This window comes from Protopterus annectens, chromosome 10.part0 (genome assembly GCF_019279795.1).
Source record: "Protopterus annectens isolate FY-2018-M chromosome 10.part0, PAN1.0, whole genome shotgun sequence".
Lineage (NCBI taxonomy): Eukaryota > Metazoa > Chordata > Ceratodontiformes > Protopteridae > Protopterus > Protopterus annectens.
Window position 1 is genome coordinate 327,831,106 of NC_056744.1, and position 19,737 is coordinate 327,850,842.

The following is a 19,737-nucleotide window of genomic DNA, read 5'->3' on the forward strand; positions in this document are numbered from 1 at the left end:
TATCTGAGAGTTTGCCCCTAGACTCTTGACATAGTTAAAGAAGGCCTTGTGGTTATCCTTAGAGTCATTGGCTATTTTTCTTTCGAAGTTGGCCTTGGATGATTTAATGAGGGAGCACAGTTTTTACTGATGTTAATCAGAGATGCCTTCTTATTTTGGGATTTTGTTCTATCTTGCAGGAGTTTCCTCCTTCTGTTGTAAAGTTTATTTATGGCCAGGGTCCACCAGACTGGCTTCCTCTTTTTTGAGGAGTTGGTCTTGGTTTTACTTGGGATGGCTCGGTCCATGCATTCTTGAAGGTGTTCATAGAATGCACTTGTAAAGGATTCTGCTGATGGGTCATCATTTTCCATTTGATTGGGAGCTTTGAAACTTCCCACCTCAGTCTTGAGGAGTGTGAAGTTGGCTTTAGAGAAGTTTTTACCTTGATTTCCTTGACTGGGGGGGGGGGTCGGGATGTGGATGTCCAGTGTGATTAGTTTGTAATCTGATCTTACCAATGACGAGTTTACTTCAGGTGTGGAACATAGGTTCCCCATGTTAGTGATGACCAGGTCCAGCATGTTGTCACCTCTTGTGGGAGTGGTGACCAGCTGTTCAAGGGCATTTGAGTTTATAAACTCAAGGAAGCATTGGGCTAGGGTGTTTGAGCTTGAGTAGTTTTCCCAGTCAATGTTTGGATAGTTGAAGTCACCCAGTAGCATGGTGTTGGGTAGAATCTTCATACTTTCTAATGTTCTCAGGAATGCTGCGTGAGGGTCCTGAGACAAGGTGGGAGATCTGCAGCAAGCTATAAATTGAACAGTTAATTTACCCGCTGTCAATTGCACTTGGATGGTCTCAGATTCTGCGTGCTGTGCTACTAACCTGGAGGTGTGGGTGTTCTTGATGAATATGGACACACCCCCTCCTTTTGTGTTCCGGTCCTGGTTTTGGGACCTAAAGGTATGGTAGGAGTTATAGCCTGGTAGTGCTGGGGTACTCTCTGGAGCCTTGAACCAGGTTTCTGTCACTGCACATACGTCGATTTCTTCCATACTAAGGAGAGCCTTGAGTGCGTGCATTTTGAGGTTTAGACTTCTGGCGTTGAGCAGCATTACTCTCAGTTTTTGTTTATTATTGTTGCTTATGGAGGCGGGTTTGTCTTTTGAGCCTTGCCTAAAAAAGGCAGTATTGAGGCGGTAAGAGTCTTAGCCAGTATTTGAAAGCCCAGGGGCGACAGGTGCAAGCCGTCTCTGGCAAAGCAATGTGGCTTGTCAAGCATGTCGTCCCAGGCTGACAAGTACTGGATCCCCTTTGAATGACACCAGTAGTTTAACCAATTGTTGAAACTGATCATTTTTTCTTCATATGCTGGCATCATTTTGGGTGAGGGCAGGATGCTACTCAGAGTCAGAGTCATACCAGCCTGGGCTACATGGTCAGAGAGCTCCTCCATGTCTCTTTTCATGTAGTCCAGGGAGGTACATCTCAGGTCATTTACGCCAACATGTACAATGACAGAGTCATATTTGTACTTGTTGTGGAGTGACCTGAGTGCATGTGTTATGTGGCAGATTCTGGCACCCGACAGGCAGCTTACGGTAACCTTCTCCTTGTTCAGTCTAGTGAGTGGGACATCTGTGTGCCTGATGATAGAATCACTGATTACTAATGTGTTAGGTGTGTTATTTAGCCTTAGGGGCTGTTTTTGCTTGGCACACTGATGTTGTGACGTATGTGTTACCTGGTTTCTGTTGTGGGGTGGGGGTTGCTTGGGTGTATGCTTAGGAGGTCTCTGTTGTTTAGGTAGGTTCTTATTTAGAGCCTCTGAGTATGTTTTTGTGTGTTTCTGAGAGTTGTTTTCAGGTGCAGCTATGGCTGGTCTATGCGAGTCTGGTAATGTGGTGCTAGTGTTGCCCTTCTCCTTGTGACTGGTTGATCCAGTCATGGGTTGAGAGAGCTTAGCCTCCAATTTGGCTGTGTAGCTGCATCTCTCACATATATTTGTGTTGGTTGGGAGGAGGAGGGGTTGTCTGTGTACATGAGGCAATTGTAACATTGCCTCAGGATGCCCAAATTCACCAGCTGGACCGGAGAGCACACCTAAAGCTGTCCCTTGAATATGCCTGAATAGATGGTTGGGACTGTATTGCTGACTGGATGAGTAAAGAGCCTTATACTTCCTGTGTATAGGGCTGAAGTGCAAGCTGTAAGCTAGTGCTAGTTTTAGTGAGTTTTAGTAAGTGCTGGTCTTAAATTGCCTTATTTCTAGTACTGGGTTGAAGTGTTTCAAGTTTCAAGGGAAAAACTGAAGTGCAGACTTCGTGGAGCCTGGAATAGTTTAACCGCAGCTAAACAGCGCTGTGCGGTGCACAAACCCGTGCAAAACCGCGCTAAGCGTTTTTTATACCAGGGAGATCAAAAAGGATAGAAATTTGCCTAAAATGGCCAATGAGCTACAAGTTGCTGGGCTGGGACCACTCCTACAGGGACAGATAGGCTGCTCAGAGTTCCCTCTCTCACAGTGAACAAGGAAGCCACCTAATTATCCAAGTATGATATGGGCAACACAGGAACCTTTACCACAGTCCTGGATTCAGCAAAGCCTGAAAACTGGACTAGACTAGTTCAGAAAGGCGGGAAAACAAGAAATTTTTTTGTATTTTTTTTTCAGAAAAAACAGAAATGCAGAGCTTAAATTACTTTAAATACACAGAGGAGGCTAGTGCTCTTGAGTGTGTAGCCTGTGACTGTGTTACAGGTAACTTAAATGCAAAAATGACAAACAGCAACTTTTTTTCAAGTGCAACAAAGAAATAAGTACAGTAAGTAATGCAGATATCACTAGGGATCCACAGAAGCGCTGAAAAGCTGCGTTATAGGCGGAATTAGCGTTTCAGGGAAACAACAAGCAAAAACAATACTTAAGTCCAAAGTCTCTCTTTTCTCTCTCGGCCGCTTGTAGGACCCTGCAAGGCACCACGAGGAGCCTGCTGAGCTGTATACAAGCGCAAAACCGTGCTAAGCGGTTTTTATACCAGGGAGATCAAAAAGGATAGAAATTAGCCAAAAATGGCCAATGAGCTACAAGTTGCTGGGCTGGGACCACTCCTACAGGGACAGATAGGCTGCTCAGAGTTCCCTCTCTCACAGTGAACAAGGAAGCCACCTAACTATCCAAGTATGATATGGGCAACACAGGAACCTTTACCACAGTCCTGGATTCAGCAAAGCCTGAAAACTGGACTAGACTAGTTCAGAAAGGCGAGAAAACAAGGAATTTTTTTTTTTTTTTTTTGAAACAGAAATGCAGAGCTTAAATTACTTTAAATACACAGTGGAGGCTAGCGCACTTGAGTGTGTAGCCTGCGACTGTGTTGCAGGTAACTTAAATGCAAAAACAGCAAACAGTAACTTTTTTCAAGTGAAGCAAGGAAATAAGTACAGTAAGCAATGCAGATATCACTAGGGATCCACAGAAGCGCTGAAAAGCCACATTTTAGGTGGAATTAGCGTTTCAGGGAAATAACAAGCAAACAAACAACAAGCATACAAATAAAGCTAGATTCAGCAGGCCTGGATCTAGTCTATGCTACAGCAAACAAGGTGTACCAATTTCAGTAAGAAACCGTTCAAATTTGCAGGCACTATAAGCCTTTAACCAGAAATTCCCAGCTCAGAAGGGCAGAGTTCAGCCTCTCCTCCCACAAGAGTGCAGACCAGGAACCTTCTTAATGTAAAATAACTGGCCTGAAGCCCAAGTGCTTAAACCAGAACTAATACACTTTTAGAATAACAGACACTGAGCCCTCAATCAGAAGTTCCCAACTTAGAAGGATGTAAGCTACCTGTCCTGCCACCACAGTGCAAGCCACAAACCTTCCTAATGTAAAACAACTGGTCTGAAGCCCAAGTGCTTAATCCAAAAGACTTAGAATGATAGCTACACTTTAATCAAGTTACTACCAAGCAGTAATAAATACAATTGAATACTTTAAAGAATGCCTGGATTAGTTTAAGTGGGTATCTCACAGAACAAGAGGAGGGACAATTGCAGAGTGCTAAAGAGAAAATATGGGAGTACCTGGATAATATGCATGAGTTTAGAAAGACTGCTATTAAGCAACTGTTTTTAATAATAACTCCAAAGCACAAAACTTTTGCCACATTGACTTAGACAACAGAAAGAAGAAAGGGTTATTACCAAACTTAGGGAGGGTGGCCTAATGGTTAAGGTGTTTGCCTTACAAACACAAGGTACAGGGTTTGAATCTCACAGGGGATAACTGGCTAGGCCTAAAATGGCTCACAAGGGCAGTTAGCCTAGTACTAACCTATGAACCTATAACAAGAATAATAACCAGAGAGCCTATAGAGGTATTGGACATATTTCAGAAATTTTATGGAATTTTTTATAAAGCAGAGATGTGGGGAAAAACAAGAAAAAGCACAAACTGAAATATTTATGGAAGACTGAAATATGCCAAGTTAGATGATGCTCAACAACTATATACAAGTAAAACAGGAGGACATGAGATAAAAATGGTGATGTATAACCAATCTACAGGAAAGTCTTCAGGAATAGATGGTATTCCAGTGGAAGTTTGAGAGTCAGAAGGGAGGAAAGTGATAAACATCTGGAGGATTTTGTTTAACAGTATTTTAAAAGGAGGGGAGATACCAACCTCCTGGAAAAAGCTATGGTGGTTGTATTACTTAAATAAATGATTATAAAGTGTTTATGTCTATAATGGCTAAATGAATGGGAAAGGTGATGCCAAAATTGATAGATATGGGTCAGTGTGGTTTTGTGCTTTAGATATTTTTTGCAATGTTTGTGAGTCACATTTGAAATGTTTTTGTGGATTCTGATAATATGAAAAGTAAAAATATATATTTTTAATTTGAATAAGAATGAATATAGAGTGCTACATGAATTGCAAAATGATGCCTCTATTACTGTTCATCCTGTTGATAAGGGAGTGGGAAGTGCTGTTTTTGATACTAATGATTATATTAACTCCATGTTCTGTATGTTGAATGATGTTAAAGTATACAGGCAAGTTAATCTTTCAGATATTGAATTATGTTGTAGTCAAGTCTACAAGTCTTTATATGATTGTTATTTAAGTAACTTGATTTCTAAACCATTATTGGACTTTTTAATTGTCACCAACCCTGTGGTTCCTATTATTCAGGGTTTACCCAAACTGCATAAAAATAGACAACATCCACCCTTTAGACCAATAGTTTCTGGTCAAGGATGGCTTACTTTTACAATGTCTAAATATATTGAAAAGAACTTGAGACCAATAGTAGATAATTCATTGTATGTATTGAGGGATACTACGCAGTTTGTGTTGGATTTAAATCAAACAATACATAGTCAAAATGTGCAGTTAGGTAATAGCCTTTTAATGACTATGGATGTGAACTCATTGTTCACAGTTATAATCCATACATATGGGTTGGAGGCAATTAAAGTGCATCTGAATTTACATAGTACATATGATGTAAGGAAAGTAGACTTTATATGTATGTTACTGGAGTTGGTATTGCAAAATAATATATTTTTTTGTTTGACCATAAATACTATCTTCAACTATATGGTGTAGCTATGGGCACACCTCGTGCCAATAGCTATGCCAATATGGTTCTTGCTTATTGGGAAGAGAATTTTGTCTTATCTAATGGTAGGTTTGCCAACAATATCATCTTTTATAGAAGATTTGTGGATGATCTCATGTTTATTTGGATAGGCTCAATGGATGAGTTAGATGAATTTTTTATGTTTTTGGACACTATCTCTAGTTTTTTGAAGTTTACTCATTCGGTTTCCCCTCGAGAACTTTCTTTTCTAGATGTTACTATAAAAAAGACAATTAGTGGTATTCTCACTACAGAATTACATAAGAAGGAGTGCCAGAGAAATAATGTTTTAAATAGGAATAGTATGCATCCCATCTATACCTATAAAAACATTATAAAAGGACAGGCCATGCGTACATCTAGATTAGATATGGAAGAAGATAAATTTAATGAACATGCAGAGATATTTAAAAGTGAGTTGTTGCAACAGAAATATAAGGAAGATGACATAGACGATGGTCTTAATGAGGTTAGGTTATTGAGGGGAAATAGGGCGAAACCTTATATGTCTAGGGATACATATGGTTCTGCCCAAAATCAAAGAAATAGGTATAACAAAGATGTTTTACCTATTCAACTTGATTTTGATGGTAATATTAATAAGGTACGTGAGATTATTTCCAATAATTGGCTTATATTACAGTCAGATCCAGAGATAGATGGGATAGTAGGTGCCAAGCCCAGCTTTGGCTATAAAAACAAGAAAAATCTTAAGAGGCTGTTATGTCAGCCCAAGATCAATGGGAATATATCATACCAGTTGGATATCTGTGGACGCTGTAATGTTTGTGGGGTGTTAAGTTCTGACAGTACTTTTATTCATCCAGTAACAAAGAAAAGGTATAAATTTAAAGTGAAGGCTAACTGCATGACAAAAAAAATTGGTTTATCTGGCTGTTTGCTCAGTATGTCCCTCTTTTATGTGGGCATGACTACTCGCTCACTTAGAGAGAGGGTTAGGGAGCATTTAGCTGCTATTAGAAACAAAGAACCTGAAAGGAGTGCTTTGGTGAAACATATTATGTGTAAAAACACAACACACTCTTTTTCATTTAAAGTAGTTGAATGTATAATGCAGAGTCCAGGATTGGGGGATATGAAAACTAAAACTGAGTTAAGTGAACTCAAGTGACTTTTTGGGCTTCAGGCAGAGAAGGAACCAGGGTTGAATGACAGAACATCAATTAAACCACACTTGAAAATGAGACGTTTATGATATAGTATATTTTTACTTATGTTGGTTTTAATATTTCTCACATATTTTTTTATATTATTGTGAGTGCGCTATGTTATGTATAGAAACATTTTATTGTGAATCAGATTTATTTATTGATATTCTGGTTCATTATTAGTTAATTGGATAATTGTTAACTAGGAGTATAAAGGAAATGAAGTGAGTTTGATTTTATGGTCTGAAGAAGCATCTTGTTTGATGTGAAAGTGCTAACCTTATATTAAAAGTCTTTTATTCCTGCCATGTATCTCCACTTCATTTATTTTATTGGATTGTCTATTTGTTGATGTAAGTTAGAGTTTATCCGCAGTGGCTGCACTGTTTATTTTTATATTTGTGGAGGGTAGGCACATATTTGACAACTTAATAGAACAACAATGATCCAGAGGGAAGCTGAGTATAAGAAACCACTGCTGTTATTGGTGGGTCTTGATGCACAGAAAACATTTGAGAGAGCAAGCTGGAATTTTATGAGTACTGCAATGGACGAATTGCATTTCATGATACAATAATAAGGTTAATTAGAAGGCTATATGAGGGATCAGAAGTAAAAATCAAAGTGATCTCTGATAAGCTGCATTTGAACAGAGAAACCAGGCAGGGGTGTCCTCTTTCCTCTGTTATTTATGTTACATGTAGAACCATTGGAAAAGACAATAAGGGAGTAATAGTGCTCAAGACACTTCAGCTTTATTTGCAGACGATATTATCCTGTACCTGATGGAACCAGAAAAGGACGACTCAGTGTTGTAGAATATTCTGAGACAATTCTGGGTTTTTCAGAATATAAAATTAAAGATAAAACAAGGGCTATAGCTATAGGCTGTACCTACACCTGAATTGGTTCAGCAAAACCCACATTTATGGGAACATGATAAAATGAAGTATTTAGAAGTCTAGGTTTAAAAGGATTCACTTATGGCAGCTAAGGATATGGAACAGACTAAACAAAAGAGAATACATAAACTGAGAAACTGGAAGCTCTTGGCTATGGATAGGAAAATATAAGCAGTAAGCTGTTTTTAGTTCCTTTAGTTTAATACACACATCAGGCATATTTTAATCAACCAGAGGAGAAACTGTAGACAGCAATTAATAAAGAGCTGGAAGATTTTACTTGAGAAGGAAAGAGGGCAAGAGGGAAGTGAGATAAGTTGGTCCTCCCAGCACAATAAGGAGGTTTAGGATTACCTGATTTGAAGGGATATTTCAGAGCTACACATTTAAGGCTCTTTTACTTAACACAAGCAGAAAGCTACAATTCAAAGTAGAAAGGGATGATGATGAAGTGGGGGGTAGTTTAAAAAATAAGGAAAGAATGGAATCTTGGACGCAGATCCTTAAGGAGAATAACAGCGGTCATACAGCATTTTTCTGAATGGAAAGATGAAACGTCAGCAAGCAAAGGAGAGGAGAAGTGCTGAAACTGAATTCATCCTCAAGTCTTGGTGAGTACCGACGCAATGTGGACCCTGTTTTCACAAAATCTCACCAAGGTGATACTGATACATAGATTGTATTTATATAGCATATATCATGGACAGAAGTAGGTTAAAAATTAAAAAAGATAGCTGGGTGCACAAGAACCAGGATAAAAAAGTGCCCAGTCCTGGTAGGCGCACTGGTGCCAAGACTGGAAAAAATGACAGTGTAGAATCCTCAAACTACGGAAACATTCCTACAATGGGGCCAGACCAGGTTCGGGGGGGGTGGCCCCCCTGTTGTAGAAGGAAGTAGCAGTCCACAAAAATCACAAAAATTGATAGGCCAAAGAAGAGTCATAAAGACGATAAAGATGATACAGTTGACTGTTGAGGATAAGAAATAAATTATGTATTGTTACTATTATACAAAAAGCCCAGAATTTCCAGACACAAGATGTACAAAATGATTAAGAAAGAAATTAGAGGAAAGAAAAATACTTCCACAAGAAAAACTGTCAGAAGCTTCAAATAAAAATTTGCATTCATTAATACAACAGATTTATGAAAAACAGTATATAGATCAAGAAACTTTGATCTATTTGGAAAAAGAAGCATCTGAGGAAGTAAGAAAATATGAACAACAAAACCTAGAGATATCTGAACGATATAAAAAAGATTATGGACGTGGGAAAGAAAGAGAGATTTGATACGGTGCAATATTTATGCAAAGGAGAAAGCCAAATTAATCAATATAGAGAAGGCAGCCCCAAAGATATTCAAAGAGAAATACAGGCAAAGGCATCCAGATATGGAAAATTTTACAATAAAAAAACAATATCACAAAGATGGAACGTAGAAAAGAAGACTAGTAAAGTGAAAGTTAAAAAAAATAGAAGTTGAAGTTATGGAGTGCCTGTGAAGTAAAGGATTTGGTGTAGAAGGTCTAAAAAGAAGTTATGTACTCACCATAACGTTCCATCTGAGTAGGTAACTTCATTTGTCTGCAACCTGTGAGTATCGGATCCAATTCGGATCCGAGCCGGCAGCTTTCCAAGCTAAAAGATCTGAGCTCCAAGCTCCTCCCCTACCCATAATACCCTGCCATCTCCCTCTAACCCTCAGATCAAGTTTGCCGGAAAAAGGCAATAGAAATTCTATAACCTAGGAAAAGGATTACAATACGTTCCAGTGATGTCAAGTGAACAAGGACATATCCTGATCTGTTGATAATGAACTAAGGGTCTGGGGGATGGAGGGAGGGTCGGTTGCAGACAAATGAAGTTACCTACTCAGATGGAACGTTATAGTGAGTACATAACTTCTTTATCTGAAGTAGTTAACTTCATTTGCTCGGCACCCTGTGGGACAGGGTCCCCAGCTACCAGCAACTTGGGAGGCCCTTATGGAAGGATATTCCAGAGCACTGCGGAGCCAAACGATGCACGTCCTCTGGATATTAAATCCAGTTTATAGTGTGTAATAAAGGTATGACAGGAAGCTCAAGTAGCTGCTGAACAAATGTCGTCCAAAGAAACCCTTCACCAGAAAGCAGCAGAAGTAGCCATAGATCGGGTAGAATGGGCTCACACTCTCAGGGGCTCAGGACGACCAGAACTTTTGCATGCTAGGAGAATGCACTGGGAAATCCATCTGGCTAAGGCTACTTTAGTGACTGGCTTCCCCAGACAGGATTTTGCAAAGGAAACAAAAAATTGATCAGATTTTCGAAGATCTGCTGTTCTGTTTAAGTAAAAACGTAACTGTCTGTGAACATCCAGACAATGAAGTCTGTATTCTCCTTTGTTTTGGAAATTTGGAAAGAAGACAGGTAGATTGATGACTAGTTGATGTTGGCTTCTGAAGCCACTTTGGGCAGAAAAGAGGGATTAGTCCTGAGGGAGATCCTGTCTTTATGAAAGATGATGTAGGGAGGCTTGCTGCAAAGAGCGTGAAGCTCCGATATCCTTCTAGCAGAAGTAATGGCAATCAGGAAGGCCATCTTCCAGGATACATATTTTAAGTCGACTGAAGCCGCGGGTTCATAAGGAGGCCCAGTCAGAGCTTGAAGAACTAGGGTAAGATCCCATGGAGGCACTGCATCTTTAATAGGGGGTCTTAACAAAAAAGTTCCTTTCATGAATGTTTTGCAAATCTTGGAGGATGCCAGTGGCCCTGAACTGTTTCCAACGTGGTAGTGGGAAATAGCTGCTAACTGAACTTTAATAGTAGAAGCACTAGCTCCTTGATCAAAGGTGTGAGACAGAAAGTCTAGAACTGCTGGGACAGGAGCCGTGAAGGGGTCCAAGTTCCTATGCTCTGCCCAGACAGAGAAACGTTTCCATTTACTCTTGTAGATTTTCCTGATAGACGGTTTATGGGCGGCCACCAGGATGGCCTTAACCGAGGAAGATATACCGGGAGTCCTAACCATTAGGGGAACTGGATCAACCAAGCTGAGAGCTTGAGGTAGTCCAGGTCGGGGGTCTTCAATCCTAAAAGATGAGAGATCAGATCCGGATTGGGATCTAAGATCCAGGGAGGATGTACTAGGTGAGACCGCAGGTAAGGGAACCAGGTTTGACGAGGCCAGAATGGGGCTATGAGGATAACTCTGCTCCCCAACCGACGAGCTTTCTGCAAGAATTTTGTCATTAATGGAAGAGGAGGATAAGCATAAAGAAGACCAGATGGCCAAGCATGAACTAGAGCGTCTCTGGGGGCTTCCCCTGGTGGGGGAATCAGAGCAAAGAACTCACTGCACTTTGTGTTTGAAGGCAAGGCGAAGAGATCGCAGCAAGGTTGACCCCATTGGAGGAAGATTTGTTCCGCTACTGCTGGATTCAGAGACCACTCGTAAGGTGAGAGGATTGTCTAACTCAACCTGTCCGCCAAGATGTTTGACCAACCCGGGATGTGCGTTGCTATGAGAAAGCGGTTGGTGGATATCACCCATTCACATACTCTCATTGCCTCCTTGCAAAGTGGATAGGATCTGGTTCCCCCCTGTTTGTTTATGTACCAGACTACCGACATGTTGTCTGTTTGAAGTGCAATAGTTCCTGGAGAAAGAAGGGGATGGAGAGCATGCAACGCTAGAAGCACCACCCTCATCTCCAGGACACTGATATGCAGTGAGGTCTCTGTGAAACTCCACGTGCCTTGGACGGATCTGCCCATGCAATGCCCCCCCACCCAAGGAGAGATGCGTCCGTGCTCACAGTGACTTGGGGAGGGGGTATAACAAAAGGGCGACCTTCTTGAAGATCTTTGGAGCGGAGCCACCAAGAAGCGACTCCCTGCAAATCCTGCTGAGGGGAATAGGAGTAGACAGGGGGTGAAAGAGAATGGACCATTGAACTTGTAATGTCCATTGAAAGATTCTCATCTTCAGGCGAGCGAAGGGTGACAGATTGATGGCCACTGCCATGGATCCCTGGACCCTCAGGACTAGTTCCACTGGGGGAGCTGATGATTCTAAGAGGTCTAGAATGTGAAGGCTTAGACTGCAAAGTCTGTCCGCTGTTAGAAAGACTCTGGATTGAGTAGTGTCTATCCTGGCCCCTATGAAGTCCAATATTTGAGTAGGTTGAAGAGAGGATTTCTGGTGGTTTATTGTGATCCCTAGGTGACAGGCTAGGTGTAAAAAGTAGTCCCTGCCTGAGCAGAGTTGATGCCTGGTGGGGGCGGTTAGGAGCCAGTCATCTAGGTACGGAAAGACCTGTATTCCCTGAAGCCTCAGGTGGGCCCCTACAACTGCCATGACCTTGGGGAACACCCTGGGGGCTGTGGTGAGACTGAAGGGTAGGACCCTGAACTGGTAATGGCTGGCTCCCAGCCGAAAGCGGAGGAAACTTCTGGATCGTCTGTCCATCAGAATGTGGTAGTACGCATCCTTGAGGTCTGTCGAGCACATCCAGTCATTCTCCTGCAAAACAGGGAGAATGGATTGAATTGTGACCATCTGGAATTTTTCTTTGGCAACTGACAGGTTCAGTGTTGACAGGTCAAAAATGGGTCGTAAGTCCCCCATCTTTTTTGGCACTAAAAAGAACCTGGAGTAAAAGCCTGATCCGGATTGTTCTGGGGGGACGTGCTGGATAGCTCTTTTTCTTAGCAGCCCTTGAATTTCTAATGCTGCTGCCTCCCTCTGATAGGGTGGAACATCGGGGAGTTGTGATGATCGGGGAGGATGGGATAGAAAAGGAATTGAATAGCCTCTGGATATGATTCAGAGCACCCAGCGATCTGTTGTAATGGACTCCCATTTCGCTAGGTATTCCGAGAAGCGTCCCCCGACTTCTTCCAGACAGGAACAGACGGGCAGCCCCTCAGGGCTGCTGCGAGGGTCGATCCAAAAAAGGTTCTCTCAACCCAAAGTTCTTCGGACCCCCTCTGCCCCTGGGCCGGCGTCCACCCTGTCCTCCTCAGTCTCTGAAGGATGAGGGATCCGGAGCAAAACGGGATTGTTGAGCTTTCCGGAACCACATCTTCTTCTGTCCTCTTTGGTTCCTGGAGTAGGACCTCTGAGGAGCCGAGAAGCGGATCCCGACGGCAGACAACATCTTCCCGTCTTTCTCGCTCTGGAGGAGTGTATCGCGGATGGTTTTGCCAAAGAGCGTAGAACCGTCAAAAGGGGCGTTCGTGAAGGACTCCTTGAAGGGTTCTGCAAAATCGCAGAGACGGAGCCAGGCCTGTCTACGTAAGATGACGCCCTTTCAGCTAGCTCTAGCCACTCCCTCCATAGCATGGGAGAGAAGCTGCCTAGATGTGTTGGTGATAGACTTGAGAGTGGCCATTCGAGCCGAGAAGGTCCGCTTGTCCTCGGCCGGCATGGACTCTGGGGGTGACCCAGCGTACTCCTTAATCAGGTCCCGCTGGAGCCGAATCACGTGTGCCATATAATTCAGTGACCTTACAGAGAAGGTTGCTGAAGAAAACATCCGCTTTCCCAAACGGTCCATCATCTGAGATTCCTTGTCTGGAGGATGTACCGAGGAACTCTCCTGTGCTGATTCCTTTTTAGTGGCAGCCGCCACCACCATGGCATCCACTGGGGCACCCTTGCTCCAAACTGTCCTGTCCATGGGAGGGCTGAGGATCCTGTCCGGTCTCTTAGGTATTGGCTCAACAGTGTTCGGTGTTCGGCTCCTTCCATGCCCTGGTAGTTATGAGGTCTACCAGGGGGTCGGCGGGAGGGGACACCCAAGAGGTAGATGGGCCTGCGTCAAACGCCTCCAGAAACACAGACTCATCCGAGGAAGGTTTTTGGGCAGACCACCCCCCTCTAATGCGTAACATTTCCATAATGTCTCCGAAGGAGACATCTTCGGGGGGGTGACCTTGGGGAACCTTCCCCTTCCTCTAAGTCTGTGTCCTCAGTGAGGGACTCGGGTGAGTCCAAGTACCTCCTCTTGCACTTCCGTTTGTGAGGGACCTCTTCGGGGGGGCTGTCCGAAGAGGCCTCACCAACAATGTCCTGTTCCTCCAGGGGAACTATCTGGGACGTAGGCGCAGGCTGTCCCAGGGGCCGGATGATGGAGGACAAGCCCGTCTGAGAGGGAATGGCGGGTGGATCTGTAGCAAGAGCCTGGGGCCTCGAATCCCTCAAAACAACCCTCTCCACGACGTCGAACGCCGAGGGAGAACTGCTTTCTCTTGGATCCGAAAGCAGTCTCCTCAGATCCAGCGAGTGGATCGTCGCCGGAGATGATCTGATCGGATCCGAAAGAGCAGTGCGCTCCGACCTCAACAGAGCCAAAGGCCCACTAACTACTCCAGATCCAACGCCCAACACAAGGCCCCAAGAGCTCGGATCCAAAAAAGGATCCGACAGACTCGAGGGTATAGTCGGCGCCGAAGTAGAAACCACTGTCGGTGCCGACATCACCCCGACTCCGAAGCTAGATGGATCCGACGGCTCTGATACCCGAAGATGGGTCGGAGAAGGAGCAATGTGGGCGAAAAGGGGGGTCGAGCTCCCCCCCCAGAGGGGGGGAGGCAAGAGCACTCCCGTCTGCATCTGGGCCTGCAGAAATTGACGCATCATCCGGTCCATGTCAGCGTCGGATAAACTTCTTGTAGATCTGGATGAAGCCGCCGAGGCCGGCCGGGAAGGCTGCCTAGACGACCTCGAAGGTGACCGGATTTCCTCCTCTGGCTCTGGGGAGAAATGTGGTGAACGAAGCCGGGAGGGGAAGACCTGGAGACCTTGAGGGGACATGCAAGCTGCTTGGACAGCGGGCCTGAAGGGACAGATTTGGACTGCCTCTTGTGGCTGCGGTGCCATTTTTTCCCTCTCTCTCTCCCTCTTGTCTCTCTTTTGTCCCTTTCCTCCTGGGCCAAAGAGGGAGGTTGAGTCCCGGCCAGGGGAACGGAAGTGGTAAGTGGGGCAGCCACAGCCACGGCTGGCGCTACAGAGGAGGAGGAGGTCGAAGTGGAATCTGGGGGCAAAAGGCCCGCGAGGATTAACTTCGTCCTCCTATCCCTCAAAGCCCTGGGGTTGAAGGCTGCACAAATAGTGCAGTCCGAAGAGAGGTGATCAACCCCCAGGCAAATAACGCACCGAGTGTGGCCATCCTCTGGGGACAGCTTATGGCCACACTCGGAGCATTTGGAGAACACAGCTTTGGGGCCTTCGGACATACTAGAAAAGGAAAAAAAGTCCCACACTCACACACCTTCACACACAGGCAGGGGAGGGAAAAAAGCTAAAAAAGATTTGTTAAAATTAGCTAAATTTACTAAAAGAGTTATAAGGGATTCAGTCACACAAAGGTATAGAAAAATCTGGCAGGAAATATATATAAAAAAAGCCTTAACTCACGATACCACTATTGGAGCTCATTCTAATAAGCTTACAAAAGCCACAGCAAACAAGATCTGGGGGTTAGAGGGAGATGGCAGGGCATTATGGGTAGGGGGAGGAGCTTGGAGCTCGGATCTTTTAGCTTGGAAAGCTGCCGGCTCGGATCCGAATCGGATCTGATACCCACAGTTTGCTGAGCAAATTAAGTTAACTACTTCAGATTAAAGGTTACATCACAGCATGAATATTCGGAAACATCTGAAGAGGAAATATGGACATGAGAAAGAAACAGAGCTTTAATGTGGTGTAATATCTATGCAAAGGAGAAAGCAAAACTAATCAATATAAAAGGAGCAGCACCAAAGATATTTGAAGAGAAATATAGGCAAAGGAATGCGGACATGGAAAACTTTACAATATAAAAAATAAGAAGACAGAGGAAAAATAGAAAATGAGATTAGTAATGGAGAAGTTAAAGAAATAGAAATTGAGGTTATGGAGCACCTGTGAAGTGAAGGATTCAGTGTAGAAAATCGAATTCAGAAAGCACCACAACAGGATAGATCAACAGACATCCAAATTAAGGGGAAACCAGTGGAACAGGAAGCAACTGGTCAGGTGCCATATCAAGATATTTTGGAGCCTTCCACAGGAAACCAGTATAAACGTCCACTTGAAGCTAGACAGCAAGGGAAGGAACAGGAAACTGTGGAAACTCTGATGCAGTCAATGTTGAGGAGTGATAGGCCAGTGAATTCCCATATGACAGAACAACAGATGACACAGGATGAAATTGAAGAGAATGTGCCACAGCAAGATGCTATAGAACTTTTTATATGATGCCAGCAGGGAACAGAAACCAGGGGATGTGCCCTCAGTTTGGAAGAAAATGAGCTAAGAGAAGAGTTGCTTGATTTAATAGACATGGAAAGATATATTAAGATCAATGAGAGAAATAGACTGCAGAAAGTCAATAAAAACCAAAAAGTCAGAAGTTTGATAAAACAAATGAATGCAGTAATTAGAACCATCCATAGAGATCCATGCGATATAACAGAAGTAAATAGAATATATTACTCTACAGCTAAACTAATAACTGATAAAGTTCTACCACAGGAACATAGGGTAGTGAGGGAAAGGAAGGGGAGACATTGAATACCATCATGGAAGTATCGAATAGAGAAAACTATAAAGCAGCTTAGACAAGAAGTGTCGTTAGAAGATTATAGAAGAGGGAATAGATCAACAAAAATACTAAGAAAGATAGATGTAATTAAAGCAACGCAAAGTATTACAACAGACCAAGATCTATCATGCACTTTCGCAAATAACAAACTAAAAATTTCAGCACAAGCGGAAAAACTTAGAAGATGCACAGATATATATAATGGAAAAGTACATAATAAGCAACTTATTGATGACCCAGAAATGTTTTATAGAGAATTGGGAAATAAGGTAATAAGAATTGAAAGATCGCCAAAAATGTTCAGCAAGTTAAGTTCCACTCGAGTAACCCGCACGCGAGACCTCAACCTGGGACTTGCTGGAGGGACAGATTTGTGCCCTAGAGACTCCCCCTTTCCCTCGCCATGTAAAGCAGAGTACCTCATTAAACTTTTTTAAGCGCAATGTGGATAACTGGATGGGGAACAGAAAATACACCCCTGGGATTCCACCTGTGTCCCTGCTGGACAGTGGCATAGGGTGCTGACTTGTTGGAACATGAGCTAAATTCTTGGCTAGGCTTGTAAGGGTCTCAGGGCCAATGGACTAGTAATGTCCTATGATGCTATGATCTTATGAAAAGAGAAAGTATATACATTTTGGAGAAGGCTCTATGAAGATCCTGTGGAACATAACAAAGATGTTAAATGGATAGAAGAAGTAAAAGAAAGAATAAGACGTTTAAAGGTACAGGATATGAAATGGGATGAAGTAACAGCCAGAGAGACTGAAACAAAGTTATGAGAAGCCTCTAATTGGAAAACCCCAGGCCCAGATGCAGTACCTAATTTTTGGTTAAAAGTATTAACATCTTTGCATGAGGATTTAGCCATGAGTAAGAACTATTTATATGTGCACTCCGAACAGACACCAACCTAACTAACAACAGGCAAAACAATGCTCCTTCTTAAGAGTAAACCTGCAAGTTACCCTAAAAATTATAGACTAACAACTTGCCTTCCGACGACGTATAAACTATACATGTGAACTGATGCCAACAGAGTTTATAGTCATTTAGAAGAAAATTCAATTATGGCAGTAGAACAAAAGGGCAATAAAAGAAAGTCTTATGGAACAAAGGCTCATTTGTTGTTAAAGTCATACTCAAGAACTGTAAAAAAGGGAAGAATTTAAGTATGGTATGGATTGACTATAAAAAAAAAATCATTTGATAGCATCCCACATTCATGAATAAAACAGTGCTTAAAAATGTATAAGATACAACCTACACTGATCGACTACATTACAGTGACCATGAAACAGTGGCAGACCACTTTGCAATTAAGTCATGATAAGGGACAGATTATTATTCCAGGGATAAAAATTCAAAGGGGGATATGCCAGGGTGACTCTCTGTCACTGTTGCTATTCTGCCTTGCCATTAACCCATTAAGCTGTTTACTTAACAACTTAGGCCATGGCTACAATTTGGCTCCTAAAAAACAACAAAATATAAAGACTTCTCATCTTCTCTTTGTCGATCATTTAAAACTGTATAGCTCATCAGATGAGGAACTGAAAGAACAGCTGCAGGTTGTCAAAAGTTTTTCAGATGATATAAGAACGTCATTTGGTCTTGATATGTGTGCAAAAGCAACCTTTAAAGCAAGAAAACTACAGCACCAGGAAAACATCAGTTTAGGACAAGAATGGGATATTAAAAAAAAAAAAACTTGAGCAAGCGGAAGTGTATAAATATTTGGGAATTGAAGAAGGATCAACAATAAAACATGAACAAATGCAAATAAAACTTAGTAAGGAATACTTTAGAATACTTAAATTAATTCTGAAAACAGCATTGACATCTAGGAACAAAATCCAGGCTATAAACCAATTTGCTCTTCCTGTCCTAACTTACAGTTTTGGAGTGACTGACTGGCCTCAAAACATGTTGGATAGATTGGATAGGAAAACAAGAAGGATGCTTCATTCTCACCAAATGATTTATAAAAATCAGTGCATACCAAGATTATACATTCCATGTATAGATCTGCAATTGTGGACTCCACAAATATCTGCTGACCTCACAAGACCCAAATGTAGTGAAAGTTTTGAAACATGAGGAGAATAAATCTAAAATTATTTCTCTGTTTAATTTAGCAGAAGCATATCGGCGTCAAGCAGGAATGGAAATCAAACTAGAAGTAGATGAAAATCAGGCAGCAACTGAATGTGCCAAAAAACAAAAGAAAGAATATAAGGTGAAGGACCAGATGAGAAGGCAAGAAATGTAGAAAAAGCATAAATATAGTTGCAAGTATAGAAAACTTCTGGAAGAATCTCATGTTGATCAGGAATGAACACAGGAATGGTTAAGGAGAGGCGAATTCAAACCAAGAGATGAAAGATTAATATTGGCGGCCCAAGATAGTGGGCTACGTAGACGCTGGTTTACAAAGTCCATTGAACATGTGGGAGAAATGGACAAATGTAGGTTTTGTAAAAACCTAATTGGAAACAGTTGCACACCCCATTGCTGGATGTGACATACTAATGGCAGAAGGACTGTATACTGAAAGGCATAATAATGTGGCGAGACTGTTGCACTGGGGATTGTGCAAACATTATGGTACCAAAGTGGCTGAAAAATACTGGAAACATGAGCCACAAAGCATCATAGAAAATTATGAAGTTTATATCACATGGGATCACCCATTACCAACAGTTCAAAAGATAGATGGTTTCAAATCAGATATAGTGGTCCAAGAAAAGAAGCCAAAAGTAGCATTGATCATTGAAATTGCTACACTCAGTGACTACAGTGTCTTGCGTACAGAGAGACACAAAGTCATAAAATATCAGGATCTGCAGGCAGAAATGAGAGCAATGTGGAAGAAAGATACCCAGACAGTTCCAATAGTAGTAGGAGCAACTGGTCTTATAAAAAAGAATTTACAATCGTATTTGGATATGTTACCAATTCATATAACATCGTACGAATTGCAGAAGGAGTCATTACTGGGCACACTATGAGTGCTGTGAAGAGCACTTTTGGCTGACATCAAAGATTGAAACAATTCTAATTTCATGAACTTTAATCATACTTTGACTTAGGAATGGGATCCATTCCTGTCATAGTATTAGAAACCCAAAAGATTTGGAGAAATTAAAAAAAGACTGAAACCATATTATATTTATAAAATAGCAGGAATGTGTTCTTAGAACTAAGCCAACATGAGAATGGAGAAAGGAGATTCTGCTGATAGGGATGACTGCAATTAGGGGTACAGAGAAAAGACAAGTGGGGGCTGGAATTTACTGCATGAAGCTTGTAAAGGAACCAAGGTATTAGGAGCAAATAATTAGAAAAGAAAATGTAAGAGAATGGGAAGAGGCCAGTAAGACATTTGGATTGCAGGTTAGTGGTTGCCTTCCCTGTCAGGGATTGACATCAGAGTATATGCAAAGAAAATGAAACA

The 19,737-nt window shown here is 42.2% G+C and overlaps 1 protein-coding gene across 3 annotated transcripts in view; it reads right to left on the minus strand.

Annotated features, from left to right (window-relative positions):
- DNM3 (dynamin 3) overlaps positions 1 to 19,737 on the minus strand; it is a 2,680,418-nt gene that overhangs the window by 1,404,933 nt on the left and 1,255,748 nt on the right. The gene's annotated exons all lie outside the window — the stretch shown is intronic.